General features: G+C 40.6%; 1 protein-coding gene across 5 annotated transcripts in view; it reads left to right on the plus strand.

Moving 5' to 3' along the window:
• Nucleotides 1-24,080, plus strand: part of ZMIZ1 (zinc finger MIZ-type containing 1) — a 371,096-nt gene that overhangs the window by 48,274 nt on the left and 298,742 nt on the right. The gene's annotated exons all lie outside the window — the stretch shown is intronic.

Here is a 24,080-nt window from a genome sequence, read left to right on the forward strand (position 1 = left end):
ACTGGATAGAAGCCCACAGATGGTTTTAAGGCGACCCATCTATTTATCTCTGGACTGCCTCTAAGTTACCTTGAAGCCAAAGAGGATGGTTGCTAGGAAACTGCCCACATGCTTTCTCTGGCTTCTAGGATAATCATTAGACCAGCTGTCTGTAAAGGGGGAAGGTCTGCAAAAGATGAGGTGAGTGTGGGCTTAGCCTGCTGCCGATCTCTCCGAGTGTAAGGGCTTGGTGGTTAGCTGGCATGGGGAGCCCTGTGCTGGACCACAGAAAACTAGTACTGTACTGTAAGATCTCTCAGAGTCTTCAGCAGATTATCTCACCTCTATGTAAATCTCAAGGAACCAGGTTTAAAACACAAACACATCCCCCTTCTCCCTCCCCTCTACCCCCAAATTGAAATTAGTTACATGAAATCATTATCGAATTTTTGCAGATAGTCATCATTCTAGATGTTCCCTAGAGTACTCACCTGATGCTTGCCTTGTGAAAGTGAGGATTTGTCCTTGTAGTTACCGATTAGTAATATGACAATTGATGAACTGGTAGTTAAATATTGGATTTGCTATATGGCCGGCACGGATCCTCCTGCATGTTTTCTCCAATATTACAGCATAGCGTGATGCAGATTCTTACCCAGGAGCAGCTTGTACAGTTCATTTAGTGTTTATGTTGGTTTTTTTTATTAACGATGATGATAGATGTCCTTAAAGCACCCACCAATGAGTTTAAAACACGGATCCATAGGAATTAAGAATCAACTGATGTGACAGGTCCCCATCTGTTGCAATGGGAGCTTTGCACCATGCTCGTCCGTATTGCTAACCCAAATGCAAGAAAAGAAGAACTGTTTAATTGTTAAGATTAACAGCAGTTATGTTGCCATATATCATGGTTTATGTAAGAGAAATGTTTGGTGCTCAGGGCTTAAAGGATTGCTCACCTTTTAATAACCCTGTCACAGCCCCCTGTGTAGTTATTAGGGCAGTCAACCAATTAAACAATTGTCGTTGAGTAATCACCTCCCTTTTAGCTGATTAATGTATAAATTCATTGATTTAAAATTTAAAGACTTCACAATGGATCCTTTTATGAGATGCTAAAGAAAATGTCAATTTCTAGTTGAGCCCCCAGAAATAGCCACCCCCCTGATAGATGGAAAGGCCACATTTAGTATTTTCCATTTAATCTTGTATTGGAGTAAAACCACCAGAAAATGGTTTCAAAATATAGGAAAGCATAAGTTCTATCTGTTCAAAGCTGGCTTCAGTGATTAACCAATCAGGGTTTCAGTTGACTGACCTACCAGCTAAAGTTTGCAAATATGTTTATGCATTCTAGCTATAATGTTGTATTAAGCCCAAGGGCAGGGAACCGTCCAATAAAAAAGATTGTATGTACAGCACTGTGTAAATTTACAGCGCTTTATAAATAAAGGTTAATAATAATAATAATAATAATAATAATAATAATAATAATACTTTATCTGGGAATAGATCCCATTGATTTTGGTGGACCATACATTTAAGCAGACATGTATAGGTTTGCACTGTAATGAGAGGCAACATGTGCAATTTGGTTAAGGGAGAGCTGGGGAAGAGGCGTTGAACATGTTCGAACCAGCCACTCTTCCTTCACTTCATCTCAGTTTATGTTACTACAAGCTATAGTGAGCAGAGGAGGGTTAATATTCATGACTACTAGGAGCTGCCTTGGATCCAATTTTGGAAGAAAGGTGAAAGATAGATAGCCAGACCGATAATTTGGGGATTCCTTATAAGTGTGAACAGGAGAGGTGTTGTTTTTTTTTCAGGGAGACCCCATCTCAATCAACCTCAACTAAGACTTTTTGTAGAGTTCACTTTCAATTTGGTTTTGCAGATGATAGGCAGTTTTAACAAGAAATACAGCCACTTATTTTATAAATTACTGTCTAAATGATATGGTTTAGGATACAGTTTTAGGACTATATCATTTGTGTGTTGTTATTCATTAATAGAGATTATACTGTACCCCATTCATAGCAGGCTACGATGTATTAAAACACCAGTGTCTCAACAAAAAGTCATTTAAAAATTATAAATTAAAGCCAACAGTAAAAAAAAAAAAAAATCAGGCAGTTGGTAAAATAATGCTTGTAGCTCAGAATAGCAAAAATCTAGCTGGGAGGAAAAGCATTACCACAGCTAGGGATGTACTTTTTTGTGTGTGACACCTTTTATTTTGCCTATGCACCCATCCTTTTTCATACAGAATCATTTTGTACAAGGGGTACTGCACAAATACTGATATGTGACTGTCCTAGTGATATGGCTAACTGTGTCTGAGTGTTTTCTTTTTTCTAGATAAAATAGTTTTCCACCGTGATCTATGCTGATTTGTTTGTCTTATTTTCTCTACAAAAGAGGGGGGGGGATTCCAGAAAGACCAAAGCAGATTGCCTGCTATCTTTTTGATATGTTGATACTTAGTAAAGCAATTATTTAATGCTATAGTCTGCCCTCCGTATCTGCAGACTTGGCATCCATGGATGGCAAGCCTGTGGGGGAGGAGGAGGAGGGAAAATGAGGAGGATGAAGAGTGGAGAGGTGGAGGAGGAAGAGGAAGGAAAAGGAGGATGAGCGGCAGCAGGACAACAGAGCGGGTAAGAGGAGGAGGAGAAAGGTGGAGGAGGAAGGAAAGGGAGGAGGAAGAGCAGAAAAGAGGAGGAGGAAGAAGAGCAGAGAAGAGGAAAAGGAAGATGAAGAAAAGGGTGAGCCCTGGCAGGACGACTGAGGGGGCAAGAGGAGTTGAAGGAAGAGCCGTGGCAGCAATGATGGGGGAAGAAGAGTAGGAGAAGGAGGTAGGGAAGATGAGGAAGAAGAGGTACCCCCTGCTGCCTGCCGCAGTGAGGCTGGCATCGGGGGCAGGGGGCAAAGTAATAAATAAAATAATTTTTTATTTCTATCCTGCTTTTTGCCAGGCAATCAAAGCGGCGTACAACAAACTAAAAGACATCCATATATACATAGTGACCCCCCCCTTCAAAAGAGATTAAACAGTATAAAATTAAAACTAACATGCTAAAATCCAAATAATCACCATAGGCAGAGTTCGATAGGTGGGAAGTCTTATTTGTGGCCGAGTATTTTATTCTGGGAAGGCCTGCTGGAAAAGATCCGTCTTCATGGCTTTTTTGAAGCTCTCTAGATTGGTAATTTGATGGATCTCGTCCGGCAGGCCATTCCATAAGTTGGGAGTGGCTGCAGAAAATATCCTCTGAGAGGTCGCCGTCAATCTGGTCTTTAAGGGCTGTAGTAAATTTCTCCCAGAGGTCCTGAATGTATGGGGCAGATTGTATGGAAGCAGGCGATCCCTGATATAGGTTGGGCACAAGCCATGTAGAGTTTTAAGTTGATAAACAACACCTTGTACTGTGCCCGGAAACTAATAGGAAGCCAGAGGAGTGACTTCAATATTGGTGTTATATGGTCACTACTTGCTGTTCCTGTGACCAACCTGGCTGCCATATTGTGTACCAACTGGAGTTTCCGGGCTAGGCACAAGGGTAGCCCCATGTAGAGTGTGTTGCAAAAATCAAGTCTTGAGGTTACCAGTGCGTGTACTCCGGTTTCGAGGTCACCCTGTTCCAGGAAAGGGCGCAGCTGCCATACCAGCCAAAGCTGATAACAGGCGCTCTTGATCGTTGCATTCACCTCATCTGAAGCGACGGGTCAAGAAGCACCCCCAGACAAGTGCCATTGTCCTCAATGCTGGCATCCACAGATTTTGGTATCCATGGGTGGGTGCGTCCAGAACGGATCCCCTGCAGATACCAAGGGCCCAGTGTATTTGTTTACGGTGCCCAGGTTTTTAGTTGTTCATTTGTAGTGAACAATTGAATTCAGGACTCTGAAACTGATATAACTAGTCATGTAGAATCTGTTCTCAAGAAATACAAGGATGTAATTCCAGCAGAATAAAAACAAATTATATTCATGTATTCTGGAGCATTTGGTATAAATTTGTTAATTGCTCATAGAATGAAGTTTGCATGTTAGTAAACATGCACATTATAGATCTTCCCCCTATATTTTCTGTATGTTTCTGTATATTAAAATGTCAATTTATAAAGAGTGTAAAGAATCTTAATAGGATTTTGTCCAGTTCTTGAAGGAATATCATTGAGGCACAAGTTTGGAGCAGAAGCAAGTTGGAAGGACAAGATCTGTAATACCATGTTATGGCAGAACAGGCAGGGAAATACTGTGTATCTTTTAAAATAGATCAGAGAACAGTACAGCGTGACTATGTCTGTCTCACTGGAGCCTTTTAAAGAAGAGATTGGATGAACACTTGTCCAGCACAGGGCTCCAGTCAATTACTAATCTTGCTGTACAGCCATTATTAGAAGCAGGGAAAGGATGGACAAAGTCTGAACTCATTCCAGTTCCCGAAGTAGCATTTCAGCAAGCCCATGTCACATTTGTTGGGATGGAAAGAGCATTTGAAATTAAAAAAATTGTTGAAAAATATTTATTTAAATGTCAGGAAACCCTGATGATAATCCTGGGCAGGCAAGGATCTTCACAGTTCAGGATTTATTATTTGCAAGATGTGCGCATGTTTTGCTTTGATTTGATTTTGCACAGAAAACGACATGCTGTTTTCTGTGCAGAAAGTACACATTTTGTGGACCAAATTCCTTTCTATAGCAATTTCTGCAGGAGACACAACATTATCTGCACAGAGTGATATTTCTTTGCAGAAGATGTTAGGTTTGTGTATATTATGTGTACATTTTGCACAGAATAAGTCTTGAACTGTAATTAGTCTTTGAAAAGTGTGCTGTTTTTAAGAACTTTTGCAACAGCAATAAAATAGCTAAAACAGCTACATGTATGACTGCTGCTGTCTTTTGCTAGCACTGTGCTGTGAAAATGGGCAGATAAATGTTAGCCAAGGCCTGAGCAATAATTTTGGGAGAAAGTACTTGGTTGCCTTTGTTTTAGGTGATCCTCAAATCATTCTATGTTCTTACATGACCTTTCTGCTTACGAAAGAGAGCTGCTGTATGTATCTGGATCTTGGCTTTGCATCATTTCCCTGTCCTTAGCATTTAAACTGTTCGACAACGGAGGCTACTGCCTGACCCAGAGAGCTGCTGCACGTGAGCAGCGCTCTCTTGGGTATAAATACATCATGTTATAAAAGGAAGATGACTGAGAGCAGCAGGCTCTCTGGCGTGTTGATCTTCTTCCTGGAACTGCTAGCAATGATTCCCTTCTCCTGAGATCATCTCTCCGGAGTGATTCTAAGGACAACATCAGTTCCTAGCCAGTTGTGGAAAACCACACTAGAGGAGGTGCAAACGAACCCTGTGGGATTCCTTTTTCTCAGAGTGGGGCACAGGAGAGCTTGTGCCTGTGGACTGTAGTTTTCTTTCTGTCTCTGTTTTCTTTGCTTCTTAATGCTGCTTAATCATTTCCTCACATTGGAGATGTTTTGCTTTGTTTTTGTGACATCTATACTTGTAAATAGAGAATAAAGAGGTGCGTGGATTTTCACATAATACAGGAATACTCAGGGAAGTTTATATATAATACGGCTTAAAATAACAGATGTTGTTGCAATTTTAAAGTGTACATTGAATACTCCTCAGACAAAGCTACTTGTAAAGTGATAGATTTTAAAAGGGATATATCTGTAGGGCTAGTTTATATTAGGTTTATAATACTATCTTGATTTTCATCTGCAGAATCCTGGCAATTGCAGCTTGGTACTGATTGTGAGATTTATTTAGGGTAAAGAATTAACTGTTAAACTTGTTTAAGAGCATAGTGTGGATGTGCCCAAAGTATTCTTCCACGCAGACCTCAGCTCACCTGTTTTTTGGGTTCTGCATTATTGTCCCTATCTTAGACATGTCTCCTTCCCTCTCTTCTGTTACAGTTCCCCTGGGTATCTCATAACAGTCATAGAACAATCACTTCATACTTCACATTGGCAATTAATTCCCTGCAGCCCCAGAAACATCAAGATATTCCTTCTTTCCTTCTCTCCTTCCTTAGAAATGTCAAAGTGGCAATAGAGAAGTCTCTTCCATGTGCGGCTGCAATACAAGAATTAGTTGACCCCAAAAAGTCATCCTGGAGGAAGTTGTGTGTAGATATCAGACTAGCCCACTATATTTATTCCTACAGTCCCTGTAAAATCTTTTTTCCCATTTTTTCACAGCATCTGGTTTCAACAGTTGGAGCGCTGGTATTTCTTGTAGGAAACACATTGGTTGGCAGCCTGTTAGTGACTGACACAGGCATAAGTGTACAGGCTACATGTGTGTAAACTCCTTTTAGGATAGGTTGCAGAGGGCAACCTATCCTAAAACGAGTTTGCCCTTGTTATTCGTCCACAAAACAAAGCCACTCAAGTCTTGCTGTTGTTTACTGGTGGGCAGAGAAGGTAGGGAGGAGGTAGTTCAGAACATGAAGACCTAGCTGCTCTGAGATCCCAGGGGAAAGAAAAGATGGGTCCACTCCATTTGAAAGTGCACCCTCATTTCTTTCCCACAACCAGAGTGAAACCCATTGCTTCCCCATGGCCTGGATCTCCTCCTCACTTACTCTCCTCTTCACCAGTAAGTAACAGAAGCAGGGATCTTTCCCAGGTTTTGACATCTTTCAAGTGGTGGGATAATGCACACACACAGAGCCACACACAGAATTTCTCCCATTAAGTGTAAAGGCAAGTGATGTGTGTATAAGCAAATGCTCTTGAGTTTTTAGCAGTGGTTCCCCTTTGCCTTGTATGGCAATGATATGCTGATAACTTGTTTGTTTGGTCTATCATTTAGCTAGAAGTTCCTAATGGATATAATCCAGCCACTTTTTCTTTCTCTCATAGAAGAGTAGCCTAAGGTTAACATTCACTTCCAATATCCATTGTCAACTATGGCTATTAAAAGCTCCATGTAGCACACAAAGCCAGTGCTATTGTTTGAATATAGATTATTAATGAAATGCCTTTTATTGCTTTCTCAGTGAATATTTTTTTGTACTCAGTTAATTTGTACTGTTATGTCACTTCCATTAAAATTCATTCATGTTTTTTTTTAATTATGTTTTCTTCATACTAATTCTCATTTTATTTGTCATCTCCTGTTAGGTGTTTAAAGCCTTGCTGGGTGACTTTACTCTCCCATCTGATTGGCTTCGCCTGAAATTGGAAGCCCTTCTGTTATGATGAATTAATTTGGTTTTCATTCAAGCAAGTGTCACTTTAATAATGATGAATTGCATAAAAGGTAGTTTGGAGCCACTCAGTTCCTATAATAATGAGTAAGATTTTTAAAAAATAAATAAATAATGAAACACACTTGATGCTGAATTAGCCACTATTTTTGTTGTGAAGGTTTTTAGTTGGGAATTGTGTTCATCAGGCAGAGATCCTGTGATACTTATTACAATAATCCCACTGTTTTGTGAGCTGGGTTGGATGTAGGAACGAACAACCCAGGTGATCATCTGGAGTTCTGGGCATGAGGCTTTAGGCTCAGGAGAAGCTTCTTCCAGGCACTGTTGCTTTTGCAAGGATGCTATTCTCTATCAGTATGAAAGTACCTTTAAATACTGACATAAATGGAATTACAAAGATGCACATCATTCGATTGATAATTTAAAAAAACACCAAGAATGATTGGGTTTGAATGATTGTTCAAAACGGAGTCTCCCTTTTAAATTGATACTACGGTAACATGAACGTCAAAAGGATTAAAATGCCATGGAGAGATTCAATCGTGGTAAACATGTGGGTACTTGGATTTGGTATTACATCATCGAAACTCCCCAGATCTCCTCGGTACAAAATGTGGGTATGAATGACTCCAAAGTTTCCTTTCCTTATCTGGAGAAGTAGTGATTTAATTGTGGTCACTTCTGTGTAGGCAGCCATGTTGGTAACAAAAGAGTCTTCTAGGTGCTGCAAAACTCATTCCTCCTGCTGCTGTTGCTTTTAATTTGTGATAATCAAGACATTCAGTGTTTGGGTATAACAGGTACCTTTTAAACCAGTGCGGTTGTGGATGTAAATAAAGTTATTATTCCTCTTGGAATATAAATAGGTATTTTACAGGAATTGGGGAAATTCAGAGATAGTGGTTGGGGACTGCTGCGTGTTCACAATCTTCTGTATGCTCTCTCAATGCATTTTGAGTAGTACTGTCTGACACATTTTTACTACTAAGTACAAAGAGCAGAGATAAGCTCTTGTTAGCATAGGCTAGTACACAGGGTATTACAGACAAATGATACATTGTGTGTTGGCCATAACTGAGCTACTAATTTACTGCAAAAGTGTGGAGAAATGGGGAAAATATCAGATCCATACGATAGCATAGCACTTCTGTTGGTTGATAAAACATGGCTGATTGATAAGGATGAACCATTACCTAACCCACCTATTATCAGGCATAACCTGTTGTCTAAACGTGCAACTATTTTGGAATTCAAATAGATTAAGTAATCTGCAGTTTATCTTAATTTTTTAAACACGTAATTAGATTCTTCAAAACAGTGTGGTTCTTCCATGCCTTTTTATTTTTATTTTTATTTTATTTTATTTTTTGGTATTTCCTTGTGGGACAGTGTTTGTAATCTCAGCGCAGCCATTTCCCCAGCCCCAGAGATCCCACCTGGAGGTCCCACTCACCCCAGTGTGGGGAAATGACTGTACGGGCGGAGGAAGCACCACACAGGCTGTGGAAATGGTCACTTGCTGCCCGCCCGAAGACTCTTCCAAGGTCTGGAGCAGCACCCATGTGGCCCCAAGGAGCACCTGTGGAGGGAGGGCAGGCTCCCCACGGACGTCACTGCTCCCACCTCCTCCCTCCTCTTCCTCCCTCCTTTGCCCACTTCTTCCTCCTCCTACCTCTTCTTTCCTCTTCCTTCCTTCACTGGGTGGGAGGAAGCCGCCGAGGAGGGAGGAGGAGAAAGCGGTGGCGGAGGTCCTTTGCCACCAGCTGCCTACCAACTCAGATAAAAACAGGGAGGGAGGGAGGATGCATCAGGTGAAGTCCCATTGTCCCCAATGGTGGCACAGCCGTGCCACAATTGAACACAATGGGACATGAGCATCCGCAGATTTTGGTATCTGAGAGGATGGGGTCTGGAACAGATCCCCTGTGGATACCGAGGGCCCACTGTACTATAGCAGACACATATTGTTTGTGACTAATACAGCAGCATCAGAACATATAGTGCTTTCAGAATAACGAAGCAAAAGACATGTTATTACCCTAAGAAATTTACAATCTAAATTTAGTGATGTGAAGGAGGGATATCAGGAGATAAGAGAGGCATCATTCATAATCAAGAAGAAAGGGATGGTTTCAGTTTCAACTAGGATTTCAAAGTGATTTCAGATTTTGGTTAGAGTGCTCCCTTCCCTTATATGGGAGATCTGTTCTGGACATCCCCGTGTAAGGGGAAAATTGCATGTGCTTGCACCATTCATTAGATTGTCCCACAGCTTCAGCGTAGGTGAAAGCTGCGGAAGCGAAGCCCACGTATGGCACAGACTTACTGTACTAGTAAATCCTGGTTTGTATTCTTGGTGAGATTAGTTTCAATTTAACCATTAACCATGGATTGGGCTGACATTCCTGACAGCATTACAAGAATGACAGAGGGAATATGTGAACTTGCTGCTTGCTTACAATCACTTATCTGTATCTCATAATTTGAGGAGCAGTTTGTCTGCTTCAGTGACCAGTCATTAGAAAGTTAAATGTATTAATGTAGTAAAGGTAAAGGTTTTGCATGACATGAATTTCTAGTCGTAACCAACTGTGTATGTGTGTGTGTGTGAGGGGGTCATCTCCATTAATAAGCCTAAGAGCCAACATTGTCTGAAGAGAACTCTGGTGGTCATGTGGCCAGCATGACTGCACCAAACGCTGTCACCTTCCCAACAAAGTGGTACCTATTTATCTACTTGCATTTTGCATGCTTTCGAACTGCTAGGTTGGCAGAAGCTGGGACTATTGACGGGAGCTCATCCCATCATGTGGCACTTGGGCCTTGAACTGCCAAACTTCTGGTCTTCCGCTCGTCAGAATTGGCATCTTAACAACTAAGGAGTTTATCAAATGGGGGGAAATTGGAAGTATAATCAGTGATTAATCCATTATTAACTCGCAATTGCGTGATTGGTTTTCACATGACATCACATGCAAAGTGTTATTATCCCGTGAATAACCCATGATTAACCCGCAATTGCATGCAATTGTGCAAATGGTCAGTGTTGCAGTGAAATGTAATTAAAGTGCATTATCCCATGAATAACCAGGCAAGAAACAACAGTAACTCATTCACGGAATTTTCCACTGAATGATTTTTTGCTGTTTCTTGCCTGTTTATTCCCTGGCTTTTCATGAGATAATGGCACTTGTGTTAATGTCATTTTAAGCACATTTTAATGTCAGTTGTACAATTTTCATGGGTAAATCATTGTTTAAACTCCCATTTCCCCCATGTGTTAAACTCAACATCCCTTAATTTATCTTCTGTGAATTCTGTAACTTAAGATAAGAAGAAAGTGGAATTGCAGTGCAAGTAAGTAAGACACTTTTCTCTTAAAAAACAAAACAAAAAACAAACCTGTTTAGCTAACAGTTCACAGTAGCCTTGCAAACAATTCTTCACAATATCTACTATTTTGTAAAAATGTATTGCTCTTCCTAATTAAGCATCTTTGTGTTATTTTTTGAAATGTTTAAAAAGGCAATTCTTGTAAAATTTCCTATCCGGTCATTTAGGTAAAAGTGGTGATTTACTGTATTAGGTTGCTTTTGCGGACTTTTTAAAATAAAGACACCTACATGGTGCCCTCTTGGTCTTTCAGGTAAGAATCATGTTTTAAGGTACCCTTACAGAAAGAAACCTTTCTATTTTTGAAATACTTATTTGGACTGTTGGTTCTCCTTGAGTAGACTGAGTGAGCTGTTGTAATACAATCACCATCTTGTTCATATAATCTTTGCCAAGTAAATATGCTCAGTACTACCATTCCCCTCCCTTCCCACTGCCCTCATAAAAGATGGAAAGAGTTGACTTTGAAAGATTTGACTTTAAGAGAGAGAGAGAGAGAGAGAGTTGGAAGCAGAAGGAATGTCATTAGCTTACACTGACACCAAGAATGATAATATTTAGAAATTTGCATGTGTCACAATATGTATTTGGCTGTTCATCATATTGCTATCTTTGTCCTTTTGGCACAAATTGTAGTATTTGGTTGTTTGGAAGGGAGGTCAGTTTTCTTCAAAAATGGATGTAGGGAGCTGTGGAGATATTCCAGGGCCGGGGGGGGGGGGGAATACCAGTGACCATTTTGTATTAGAACTACAAGCTGTTAAAAATTGTCACATTATGTTATGTTGACAAGTCATAAGCAAAACTAGATTGTTCTTTAGTGATATAGTCTGCTGTCATACCTGTGCCTATAATAAAAAGGTAAAGATTTGCCTTGACAAGATTGTCTAGACATGTCCAACTGTAGGGTGCAGTGCTCATCCTCATTATTAAACAAAAGACCCAGTGTTGTCAAAGACAACTCTGGTGGTCATGTGGCCAGCTGGACTACACAGAACTCTATTACCTTCCCACCAAAGTAGTACCTATTTATCTACTTGCACTTTTACATGCTTTCGAACTGCTAGGTTGGCAGAAACTGGGACTTGCAGTCACCAGTGTAAGCATCTTAACCACTGAGCCACTGCATCCCTGTATTATATGGACCTATAATACCTCCATTAAAACAGATTTCATTTGTGCATTCAGGGTTCCTTTTACATACCAGGACAGCAAACATACCATTGAAGACTTGCTGGTATTCTACCATAGTCCTCAAGTAACAGCTCTTTATGCCAAAGAAACTCACGTTGACATTGATCAAAAGCCACATGTGGTATTTCAAATGATAATTTCTATATAGACAACCTGTGAGGAAATCTGTTTTATGAATGTTAAGCAAGATAGATTGGCCCTAGCAAAAAACGTTGAGTGGGGTTCTGTGTACTTTTTTGTTTTTATGCCTGATCAAGGGATTGCTTTTGGAAAGGCTACACAGGGTTGCCATGAGTCGGAAGCAACTTGAGGGCAGCTAACAGCAACAACAACCTAGCTTATGGTTTTTCCAGGGGCTCCTGTTAGCTCCTGTTGCTTGGCTCAAGAGCGTCTTCTATTAGCTTTGTACCCATGTGAGACTCAGGTCCTGAAACATCAGGTTCTGTCCCATAGTGAACCAAATGCCACTAGGATGACCTGTAGTGCAGCTCCCCACTACATTCTTCTATTTCAGCTTCCCTCCCTTTATTCCACTGAGGATTTGGTCATATCACCTCTACTGCCTAATCTATACCAAAGTATCTTTCCCACACACATGATTAAACAAGTGCTGTGAAATACTATCGTGTAAGCATTCAGGTCGTCTCAGATGCGCAGAAGGCAATGAAGCAAGTTTTGCAAATGTATTGGAAAGATTATGAGGTACAGTTTTGTTCATAGGTAATTTTAGTCTTATAGCCTCACTAGATAGTCATGTGTCCCCCTCTTCAATCTACTACATGAGGCCCTGGACCTTTTAAGGCCCTCAAAATCCTCATGGGTGAACTTCCAGTCAACTGCACTTATTTTTGTGAGTGTCTATTTTCAAACCTTCTCATTCTCTCTTCCTCCTATATTTATTCATAAAGCATCTAGGTTGAAGGTGAAGCCATGTCATGAAACCCAGTCATGCAAGGATTCAGAAACCCTAATCTGAAAGGGAAGCAAAACAATGATTTTGTCTCAGACAGCACAACTGACATAGGCAATTTGGTGACTTCCATTTATTTTTGGACTGCTATTCACAGAAGGCTTGCTATTGGTCATACTGGCTGATGTTTATGGGATTGTAGTCTGGAGGACACAAGTTATTTGTACAGGACTTCGTTCTGGTCTAGAGGTGTGTCAAATAGAAACTACTTTTGACACTCTTGCTCCTGATAAGGATTAGTGTGCTTCATGAAGTGCCACCATCCTTAAATGCTCCTGATGTATGGTACCTATTCTGTTTATAAGTCAGTGTAATCTTGATTGTGTTTCTGCAAATGCATATCATTTTAATATTCATTGAGCAGTTCTCTGGAAACATAGTTGATAAACTTCTTTAATAAGATAATAAATTGTACCATTTAAAGTAATATCAATGGATAAAATATCAACACAAATTGTATTTCTCATCTTATACTGCATGCATAACTATTCTACTGTTTTTACTTTTTATCTAAATAGTAAGACTATTGTGGGAGATACTGTGGTTCTGCCGAACTGTCAAAAGAATCTTCTTGCAAAGCCCACATCTACTGAAATTGCCAGTTCTTAGAATTTCTACGTAGCAAAATGCCATTTCTTCCAATTGGATTAAATATAGATGAAGCAGTTCATTCCCCTTGCACTTTGATGTAAAACATCCAAATAGCATACTGAGAGATCTCTAAGTCTTCCCTCAAAAATGTCAGTCATAAGTGGACTTGAACAAGAGAGCTACAGGTTAATTTGCAGCATGAAATAGATATATTTATATGGAATCCTTCTGCCTTGGGTTAATCTTCCTCTAATTTCTTTAGCAAAGAAATAGCACCAGTGCAACCCCAGAGGCAAAAAGATAATCCTGACTTTATGCCGTAGCCAATGCAGCAAGTCTACTTGCTTCCATCCAGGGATGCCACATGCTCCCATTAGTCCATGTGCCATACAGTGACCACCTAATGGGAGGGGGAAAATGCCAAGTAGACAGCTATGTGTATTTTATTTCTGTTGCATACTTAACCCAGAATTCCTTATGTGCAATTGTTATGACTAGTGGCAAGAAGCACTGTTGATCTACTGCAATGGTAATGGAGAGCAGAGTCTCTGGACCTCATTTCTCCTGCTTTTCCCTGGAGTTTCTGGGCCTGTGCTTGAAGGCATCAACAGGTACAGATTGTGCCTCCTCTTTTTCTTCTCCCTTCATTTTAGTATCCCAGGGGAAAAACACAGAACAGAAATTTGAGGAAGGGGAGGGGAAAGATGTGGATGCTGATTTTTATGACACCATATGCCTTCCTACCCCCATTGAAATAACAATAACTGTTTTTAGAGCATGAATTTAGATTGTTTACTCAACTAGCTGGCTGACTTCCAAAAGCTAGCAGTTTGAGTGGAATTTATAGAATCATTTCCAGGCGCTAAAGAAATAATTCAGTTCAATAATTCTGAAAGAAGAGCAAAAACCAAAGTGAGTATGCAAAAAACCAAAACAACTGTGGTGTACAGATGCATGCATGCGTGTGCATGCACACACATACACAATTCACACTTCCCATATATATTATATATAGCGATTAAGATTAATCTGGTGTTTACATCCCCCTTCATGTCTGAGCTCTCACAATTTGCTGCAAGTTTTGTGGAGATTATGTGAACAGTTATTAGTACCATGTGGTTTTAACTACCAGGGGAAAATCCTGGAATGAACCTGCTTTCCAATTGACCTTTATTTTTCTTTTCTAATACTCAGATTAAGAAAGAAAGTCTTACAACAAGGGTATCTCTTTAAAGTAACACTATTTGCAAATCAAAGACTGACTTGTACAAATGCTCTCTTTAGAAGAGGACGCCTTTAGGTTAATGCAAAACTATGCTAGATTCAACAGCTGGTTCAGAGGCTTCCAAAGTAAAATCCATCCAAACGAAAAAAAGGGAATCAATATAAGAACTAAATGCTGTATTACAAAGTAAGGATTTCTATTACTGCTGGAATTGGATCTGGTTTCCTTTTACCTGCCTAGTTACTTTGAAAATATTTTATAACTTAATCCTTACTAAATGACCAAGTTTGAGGTTGCCTCAGGATTTCATGTCCCAACTTTCCATCAGTTACACAAATGTGCCAGGATATTCTCACTGAGGTCTTCTCAGCTGAGCAGGAGGATATAAAAATTGGGGATTTGATATGTTTTCCATTGTAATGATTGATTATTTCCTGCTGAGACTTATATTTTCAGCAGTTTTTTCTCTGCAAGGACAACTAGGTTTAAAAAAACCACACACACCAAAAAGTTGGAGGCAATGAATTCCAGGAAACAAATTATATCTTGGGGGGGGTTGTCTTTTTTGGTGCTTCTGTTGATTCTCTGATAACTGTGGGAAACAGAGATTGTTCCAGTTGGTTGGCAGGATAAGATCTTAGTACCATCTCCACATTGCTCATGAAACTCTTTGGTAGGATGACTAGCAAACAGGGGAAGGAAAAGAATTCTACTGAACAGAGGTTAGAGTCAATTATTTTACCTTGTTCTATGATAGTGAAGTTAGCACCCTCATTGTTATACCTGGTGATAAATAGGCATTGGGGATCTCTGGGCTTTAGGACGTAATCCTGAACACACTTGATATCATCTGATTTCAGAAGCTAGGTATAGTTGGGGCTGGTGGCCAGTACCTGGATGGATGAACACCAATAAATGCCAGCCATCTCCTTCTTGGTAGACCTGAAATGCTGGAGCAATAGTCTGACCAGCAAAGGGTAGCCTTCTGTGTTCTGACCTACAATTACCAGCATCCTTCCCATTGATTGCCCTGGTTAGGACTGACAAGCATATAGGTCCAATAACATCTGGAATACCACAGGTCACGTTCCCCCTCCTAGCTTTACTGAGTAACATAAAGAACAAACAAGTTCAAGATACACAGAGGAAAAGGAGGAAGGGGGGAAAGTCCAAAGAGAGGTAAGGTTTTTTTAAAAAGTATGTAAACATAGTCACTGTGGTTCTTTACATAATCTGCTCCTGCCAAAGACATTCTCTTTTCATATTGAATAAAAATAGTTTAATAGCATTTAGTATTAATTGGAGCAGAGAGCAGTACAATTAATTAGTTAATTCTGTCAAAAAGCAGAATTTCCTAATCATATTTAATCAGATTTGCCAGTGCAAAGTATGCTGCTAGTGCTCAATCAGACAGTAATAACAGGAGTGATTTGATTGGAAGGTATCACCTTGTCTGTGGAAGGTTGTTGAGGTGCATATGCTGAAGTCATTTCTAACTTCTGGCAACCCTAAGATAAACCTATGATGGGGTTTTCTGGGGCTGAGAGTGTGTGACTTACCCAAAGTGGGTTTCTATTGATGAGTGCGGAATCAGATTGTGATTGTGATTTCCAAAGACATAGTTCTGTGCTCAAATCACTACACCACACTGGTTTTCTGTTTTCAAAGGCAACCGCCTAACAAAGCAATGTTCAATAACCAAGCTTGACGCAGGGATCTTCCTTGCAAAAATCTCCTGCTGAGCTCAAGCTTTCCTAAAGCACACCTAGTAACTGTTCTTAACTACCTACTCCAAACTACTTAGCGTAGTCTAGAAATAGTCACAGGTTCTTTGGTCATTGGTACCGTAATAATTGCAAACTTGCTATAAGTTATTCCTCTATGGGGAAGACGTTGCACAAATGGAGGGCCACAGCAACAGAAAAAGCTGTTTTCCTAGTTGTCATATGAAGAGTGCAAGAACCTTATCGCACACAGAAACGTAAACGTTCTAGGGACGGGAGGAGGACTCTCGTGTGCGCGCGCGCGACCTCCCAAAAACGGATTTTATCGCACACGCAAAAGTCCTCCAAGAGGCCCCGTTCCGTCCCCCGTCGCGCACCCGTTCGCGTCCAGTCCTGACGGGCGTGATTTTTGCCTGACGGATTACCTTCCGTCGGCAAAAAATGGCGCTTGTCAGGACTGGACGCGAACGGGTGCGCGACGGGGGACGGAACGGGGCCTCTTGGAGGACTTTTGCGTGTGCGATAAAATCCGTTTTTGGGAGGTCGCGCGCGCACACGAGAGTCCTCCTCCCGTCCCTAGAACGTTTACGTTTCTGTGTGCGATAAGGTCCCAAGGCATCTTGAAAAGAGTTTCTCTTGCAGTTTTTAAGACACAGTGCAGGTTGTTCTTCCACAGTGTTCTTCCACACTGAATCAAATGGTCATGGAAATAACAGTGGTGCAAATGATTATTATTATGATAGATAGATAGATAGATAGATAGATAGATAGATAGATAGTCAAACCCACACAATCCCAGGAGATGGAAGCATGCATGTTACTACTGGAAAAATAAAATAACTGCAACTGGAGCCACACAAGAGTGAGTAATCTTAAAAGAAATGTTCTGATGTAGTTAGAGCTTCCTTATCCATGTTTGTCATGTGCTTTTGAGAGCAAAGTTAGCATGCTTGCAAACATTAATGAGGGTATGATAAGAAAGATTGACTTCTGTTTCCAATTTAAGGTCTATTAACAAGAATTTAATCAGGAGACATCAAAATGTTACCTTGTAAAGGTAATTGTTGGTAAAGGGTAGCAGCAATGACTGTGTGTTTGGTACTTTGCTGTGTGGAAAACAGAACATAACATTGGACATAAGGGCATGTTTTCAGTGTTGTTTCAGAATGCCATTGATTGGGCATGAGGGGCGTGATGTGGGTTAGTTTTACTCAAATGTAGAAGTCTTACAGTTCATTCATGTTTAATTCACTACACAGCATAGCTTTGATACAAGGCTGTCATTTGGCCAGCTGTGTGGGTTATGATAAGCAGTCAAAATATTCTGTTCCCTTCTGGCAGCTGAAGTTGCCACTGGTTAATGTAGTCCTTACCTGGCCATTTTGCTTGGCATCTGTAGGGCTCCCCTTCCCTTCCCTTCCCTTCCCTTCTTTTGGAATGAGGAGAGAAAACTGAACTAGGAAGCTTGGGTCTGTGCTTCCAGAGTAATGCAGGAAATATGCACACTGTCCTGTTGATACAGAATCCAGCTTCTTATGGGCCTTAGCGCATGTTTAAAAAAACCAACAACTTTCATCTTATGTAGAATCTTTTCTGTGTTACCATAGGCTGTAAGAAGATGAAATCAAAATGGTTTTATAAAACAAGTTATATTCCAATAAAATAAATCACGTTTCAGATTGGACAAATTTTGTTAGTTTAAAATTTTGTTAAAGAAGTAATATCCAATAAAATAAATGTGAAAAGGCAGTTTAAAATTTTAAATGGAAAGTTAAAGTTAACTATAATTGATAAAAGTTTAAACTGCCTTGACAGTGCATGGTATATTCATTGTAAAAACGTGTCTTGATGGCTACAAAGCTGAGTTCCTAAGTGTGTGTGCAATGCATGTATAAATCACAAAATTCAGATAGATGTTCGAGTAAGGCTTTTGTTGGGAGATACCATCCCTCTCTATAGTTAGCAAAACAAGGATATATTATTCACTACAGAATAAAATGTGTAGGAGAAAGTCTGTTGTGCAAATTTGCATGCTTTGTAGGAGTTCCGGAATCCAATCATCCTTGGCCTGTGTACCCTAAAAGCATCTGATCTTAGAAATTAAGCAGGGTCAGCTCTGGTTAGTACTTGCATGGAAGACCACCAACAATTGTCAGGTGGTGTAGGCTATATTTCGTAGGAAAGAACTGTCAAAACCACTTTTGAATATTCCTTACCCAAGAAAATCCTATGAAATTCATAAAATAATACATAATAATAAAAGCTTTATTTATATCCCACTTCTCTGTTACAAAAACAACCGAAGCGGCTTACAGTTAAAAATATCAGACAGTACACTATATATAATACCCCGATCTTTCCTCCCCCCCTTAAAACAATAATTATACACATTACAATTAAAATAATCTATTAAAAGAGGAAAATGGGAAAATAATTAAACTGGGTGAGGGGGTTACAAGTAGGGTTGCCATAAGTCAGGACCTCCAAACCAGGACAAATGTAGGACAACATTTTCAAATGTAGGACACGTGTTTTAAAATGGAGGACATGCGAAACTGCGCTCTTTCCTGGCCTCTGCGGAGGCCCCGGCCTCCTCAGAGGCCGGGAAGGAGAGAGGAGGCCGCAGGGAGGTGGGGAGGGTAGTGCGGCCGCGCGCAGGAGGCTCCGCCTCCACCTTAGTCTCCTCTGCCCCAGGCCACGTGGCCCTCCACCTCCTCCGCGCAGCCATGCGCAGTGGAGGAGGAGGAGGGCAGTGAGGCCCCAGCTGTGGTGCAACCTGGCTGCAACCGGGGTTGTCCTGGTTTTTGGTGGCACCCGGGACGGAAAGGGCCTGGGGCTACCAAAACCAGGACAATCCCGGTTGCAGCCAGGTTATGGCAACCCTAGTTACAAGGAACACAATGGGGTAAGTAGTTTCAGTTTATGCCTGAGTTTTTCTATACATGGGATTGCCATATGTCAACAGGTGACTTACAGGCATGCTCAGACACACACAAACTACACAGAGCCTTGTTGCACAGTCAGTATAACAGCAGTGGATGAGGTTGGTAAGCAGAAGTGATGGACCTCAAAATCAATGGAGGAAAATGTTTCAGACAAAGGGATAGGATGGGGGGAAGAAAAGTGTAGCCTGCTTCCTCTTCCTTTCCTGAATCCAGTTTGCACCTCTGGGATTTTTTTGCTCCATATATGGTAGAAATCTTTGCTGAAGAATTTTGATTATGATTTACTTGTATGGGAAATTAATGCAGTGGTTCTGTAGTTGCTGCAGTCTTTTGTGTCTCCTTTTTTTGTGCATGAGAATGTATATTGATTTCTTCCAATCTGTGGGCCACTGCTTTGTTTTCGTTATTTGTTTGCAGATTTTAGTTAAAACTATTATTTGAATCTGTCTCTGTGGATTGTAGCAGTTCTGTTGGTATATTGCCTGTTCCTCGTGATTTATTGTTCCCTATTGCTTTGACTTCGCTTTCCAAAATTTGGGGTTCCTCTTCATAAGTTTCTTTTGTGCTTAGAGTAACACTTTTTCTTGTTTGTTTCCTCTCTCTCTCCATGTGCTTTTCTTTGGCTGTTTAGGATTTTATAGCAGTGTTGTGCCCAGTAAAATGTATTGCCAGGGTCAAATGTGAGGGATGCTGGGACAGTATATGATTTTGATCTGAATACTATCCTATTTTAACAAGATCTTTGGCTTGTGGCTCAGCAGTTGTGCAACATTTAGGAAATGTGGTCACATTGCTCAAGTTTTCAGTACTAGGATTAGTATTGTGTTTCGAAATCCTCCCCAGATTGACCTGGAAATGCATCCTGTTGTTACATAAGAATAACCTATTAGGGAAAGAGGAGCAGAGCATTTATCTCCATTTAATAAATAATAGGCCTACAATCTCATCCATCTGAAAGATGTATGGTCTTTATCTGTCTTGCTAGGATTACACTGTTTAGCTTGTCATTTGCTTAGTATATTTCATTTGTTTTATAATATGAAATGATATTTCTATAACTGTGCAAATAAGGGGCAGAATCTTCATTTTAAAAATCTTAATTCTGATTTTTGTTTATTGAAAGTTTGTTTGACATGAAATCAAAAAAGAACCATTTCCCAAGTACTTGTATGTTGTGAGAATCAGTATTCCTGATGGTGGTAGGGAGGCAATTTCTCTGAAGAAACTCTAATGACAGTTTACATCAACTATAATAATATGTTGGCGTTTGTTATAAACGTGATCACAGTTTCCTTTCTGGAATAGTGGCTCTCAGGTATTTTTCATGGATTTGTATGTAGATAAGCTTGTTATCTGGTTGAAATATTGCTTTGTGACATGTTCCTCATCGGAACTGAAAGAGTACTAAGCATCTGGCTGCATCTAAGCATAAAAGAAACTATGCTGGATCAGAGGAGACCTGTCTTAGGAACGTGGATATTTGGCTTTCCAGATACTGCTGGATGGCAGGTCTCACAACCCCTGACTATTGGATCTGCTAGCTGCAACTGATGGGAGATGAAGTTCAAAAATATGTAGAAACAGGTTTTCTGTCACTGGCCTAACTAGCACAATGTTCTGCTTCAGAGAGTAGCAAGTAAAGTTTGCAGAGAGGTTATCAACATGATATAAAGGCAATAACCTTTCCCTGTTAATTCCCCTTAGCAGATGGTCTTCTGAGATACACTGCCTCTGATCATGGAAGCTCTATCTGTAGTTTATCTACGGTAATAGCTGTTGAAAGAATAAACAAGGTGCAAAACAGACAGCCCCTTTGTGTTACCTTCTGGGCAGTGTAGCAGTGAGGTGTTTACACTCCGCACGTTCCCAAGCCATCCAGAAGCTGCTTGGCCATTTACATGAGGGCGGCTTAATGACAATTGAGCAGCACAGTGTTTATATGCCCCACACTGCTGGAGGATCTTCAATAGCAATAGCAAGTACATTTCTATACCGCTTATCAGTGCACTTAAACACTCCCTAAGGAGTTTACAAAGTGTAAGCTAATTGCTTCCAACAATCTGGGTACTAATTTTAGCGAACTTGGAAGGATGCAAACCTGAGTTGAGCTTGAGTCCTTGTTGGTATTGAACTCATGACTTTATGGTTTGTGAGTGAGTGGCTGCAGTACAGGCATTTAACCACTGCACCACCAGCTGGCTTCTGGCTACAGTGCGGGTGGAAAAGCTGGCTCTCTGCTGCCTGAAAAAGGAGCAGCTATTTGCTCCTTTTCCAGGGAGTTTCAAGGTGGATTGAGGCAGTAGTGTGTGGTTACTGTGACCCCAATCCTACTTCGGAAGGGGCCGCTTCAAGCCACCCCTTACACTCGTCTATTCTGCTCCTAAGTCTGTCTTAAGTTAGTATTGACGTCATGTAAGGCAATAGTGAATTCCATGAATTAATTATATTCTCCTTGTACAACACGTTCTGTTATCAGTCTCAAGTAATGATTGTCAATATTCAGTTTACTATCTGAATACTAGTACTCCTAATCCTCAGTCATGTCTCGTATGGGGTCTTCTTTCACAAATTGAGAAAAAGGTACAAACACATCAGTTTTTCCTTGTAGGGAGTGTGACCCAGCTGCGGTAGGATTTTTTAAAGTTGCGTTCTCTCCCCTTTCCAGCTCTATTCAGGATGTTTCAAATGAGGCTGTACCATAAGTTAAGTGAATTGCTAGCTATTGCTAGATGTCTTGAAAACCTTTGTTGTTATGTGACCTACAGATAACTTCAGTAAATAAAGTGTGATGCCAGTGCTTAGGAATGTAACTGTTTTCTCAGCTCCTTACAGGGCTAATACTTCAATGTTTGAAATGTTTTTCTGGGTATGTGTTAAGTTCCAGCCAGATTCAATCATGGGTTAGGAGGCCTACACTGGAGAAATTAGAAATGATATGGTTATGGAATTAGTATAGTGACTATAATAGTTAAGTAGTTCAGCTGTGAGAACTGGAAAGTCCCCAGTTCAAATCTTCCTGCTTCCATAAGTCCAACAACTGGCCTAAGGCATAGAAGTTTATCGCACCGGGGTTAAAATGTTCCCCGATGTGTTACAACGGGCACGAGTGGGGCGGCGCACGGAGCATGATGGGAACCCGATGGGGCCCAGAACGCTAGTTTACCGCACAGGGAACGTCGCCGCCGAGCGTTCCCATCGCATTCCCATCGGGTTCCAGAGGGCGCCATTTGTGGGAACTGTCTTAGCACCCACTCTATCTGCAATTTAGGGTTAATATACAACACGGAACTATTTTATGTAATGTCAGTTATATACATATTTTATATTATATAAGTAAAGCTCTTTGAACACTAAAAGCACTGAAATAGTGGAGCTTATTGCACAGGCCCGGCACAGAATGGAAAGGGGCAGGAAGGGAGCGGAACATGGGGAAACACTACAAGAACGCCACCGTCCCACAGGAGGCGATTTTCAAGAACTGTTCAGAATCGTTCTTGAAAATCGCCTCCTGTGGGACGGTTGGGGAATGGATTGGGGACTTCTGGTGGCATCGGTGGCATTCTTCTGTGTGGTCAAATGAGTGATATCCCCGTTCCCTTCCTGCCCCTTTCCATTCCGCGCCGGGCCCGTTCCCCAGGGCCCATGCAATAAGCTCCAGTGTCTCACCATGATTACCCAGTAAGCCACCTTGAGACCTTGAAATAGTGCAGGCTGTACAATCTTTAAGACAAATACGGATTCTCTAGGAACACTGTGTGCCAACAGTTTTGATTGTAGAAAAAGGGGGAAAATATGCTCAGTCTTGGAAAGGAAAATTTGTTTTGTACTAAACTAAAATTATGCATTATAAGAACTAAAGAAGTCCTCTCTAGGATGAATACCTATTTGAAAATTTCTGGCCAGTACATACATACGTGTGTGTGTGTGTGTTGTGTGTGGCTTCAAGTTATTTCCGACTTATGGTAGCATTAAGGTGAACCTGTCATTGGGATTTCTTGGCAAGATTTATTCAGAGAAAGTTTGCCATTGCCTTCCCCTGAGGCTGAGAGACTGTGACCTGCCCAAAGTCATCCAATGGATTTCATGCCTATGGGAATCAAACCGTGGTTTCCAGAGTCGCAGTCCAACACTCAGACCACTATGCCATACTGGCTCTCATTCTGTAAGTAAAAAAGGCTAAATAATTTATGAAACTGTGGTTGAGTCTCTTGGATGTATTTAGAACACCCTTAAATAGTTCTTTAGGGCTGTGGAAAGTTTCCATGCCAGTGTAGTGCTGTGTCAGAGATTTTATGGCAGATTGCTGCAATCACTGAATGAAAACCAAGTATTGAAGAATGGAATCCTTAAAAGGTTGAATGTCAAATGCAGTTTGATATGGAATCTTCTTCCAGATGTATCCACAGCCCAACAGAAAAATGTTTGAAGGCAAAGAGGCAAGTAATGGGCTCAAAGCTTTTTGTTCCTATTTGCATTCACCAAAGTAAATGTATATTTATGCAAAATGTATATTTGTGTACCTTCTAGTAGTAATCTTTATGGAAAGGGAGTCTCGGTATGGGTATCCCCCTTCCCAATTGGGAAAACTATCTCAGTAAATATGATTAAAATGAAAAACAATGAGAAAACTCAATTGGCAGTCTTCATCCTTGCTCTTGTTCTAAAAGAAAATGGTTCAGAGAGACTGGATGGGTTTTCGGTTATACAGTAGTAGTAATCTCGAACAAATTTAAGATTGTAGCTGGAACTTCATGTCTAGAGGATCACAGTTTTAGAGGAACAGTTCCTCCCAGGATATTGAATCAGAA

This window comes from Sceloporus undulatus, chromosome 3, assembly GCF_019175285.1.
Source record: "Sceloporus undulatus isolate JIND9_A2432 ecotype Alabama chromosome 3, SceUnd_v1.1, whole genome shotgun sequence".
NCBI classification, from domain to species: domain Eukaryota; kingdom Metazoa; phylum Chordata; class Lepidosauria; order Squamata; family Phrynosomatidae; genus Sceloporus; species Sceloporus undulatus.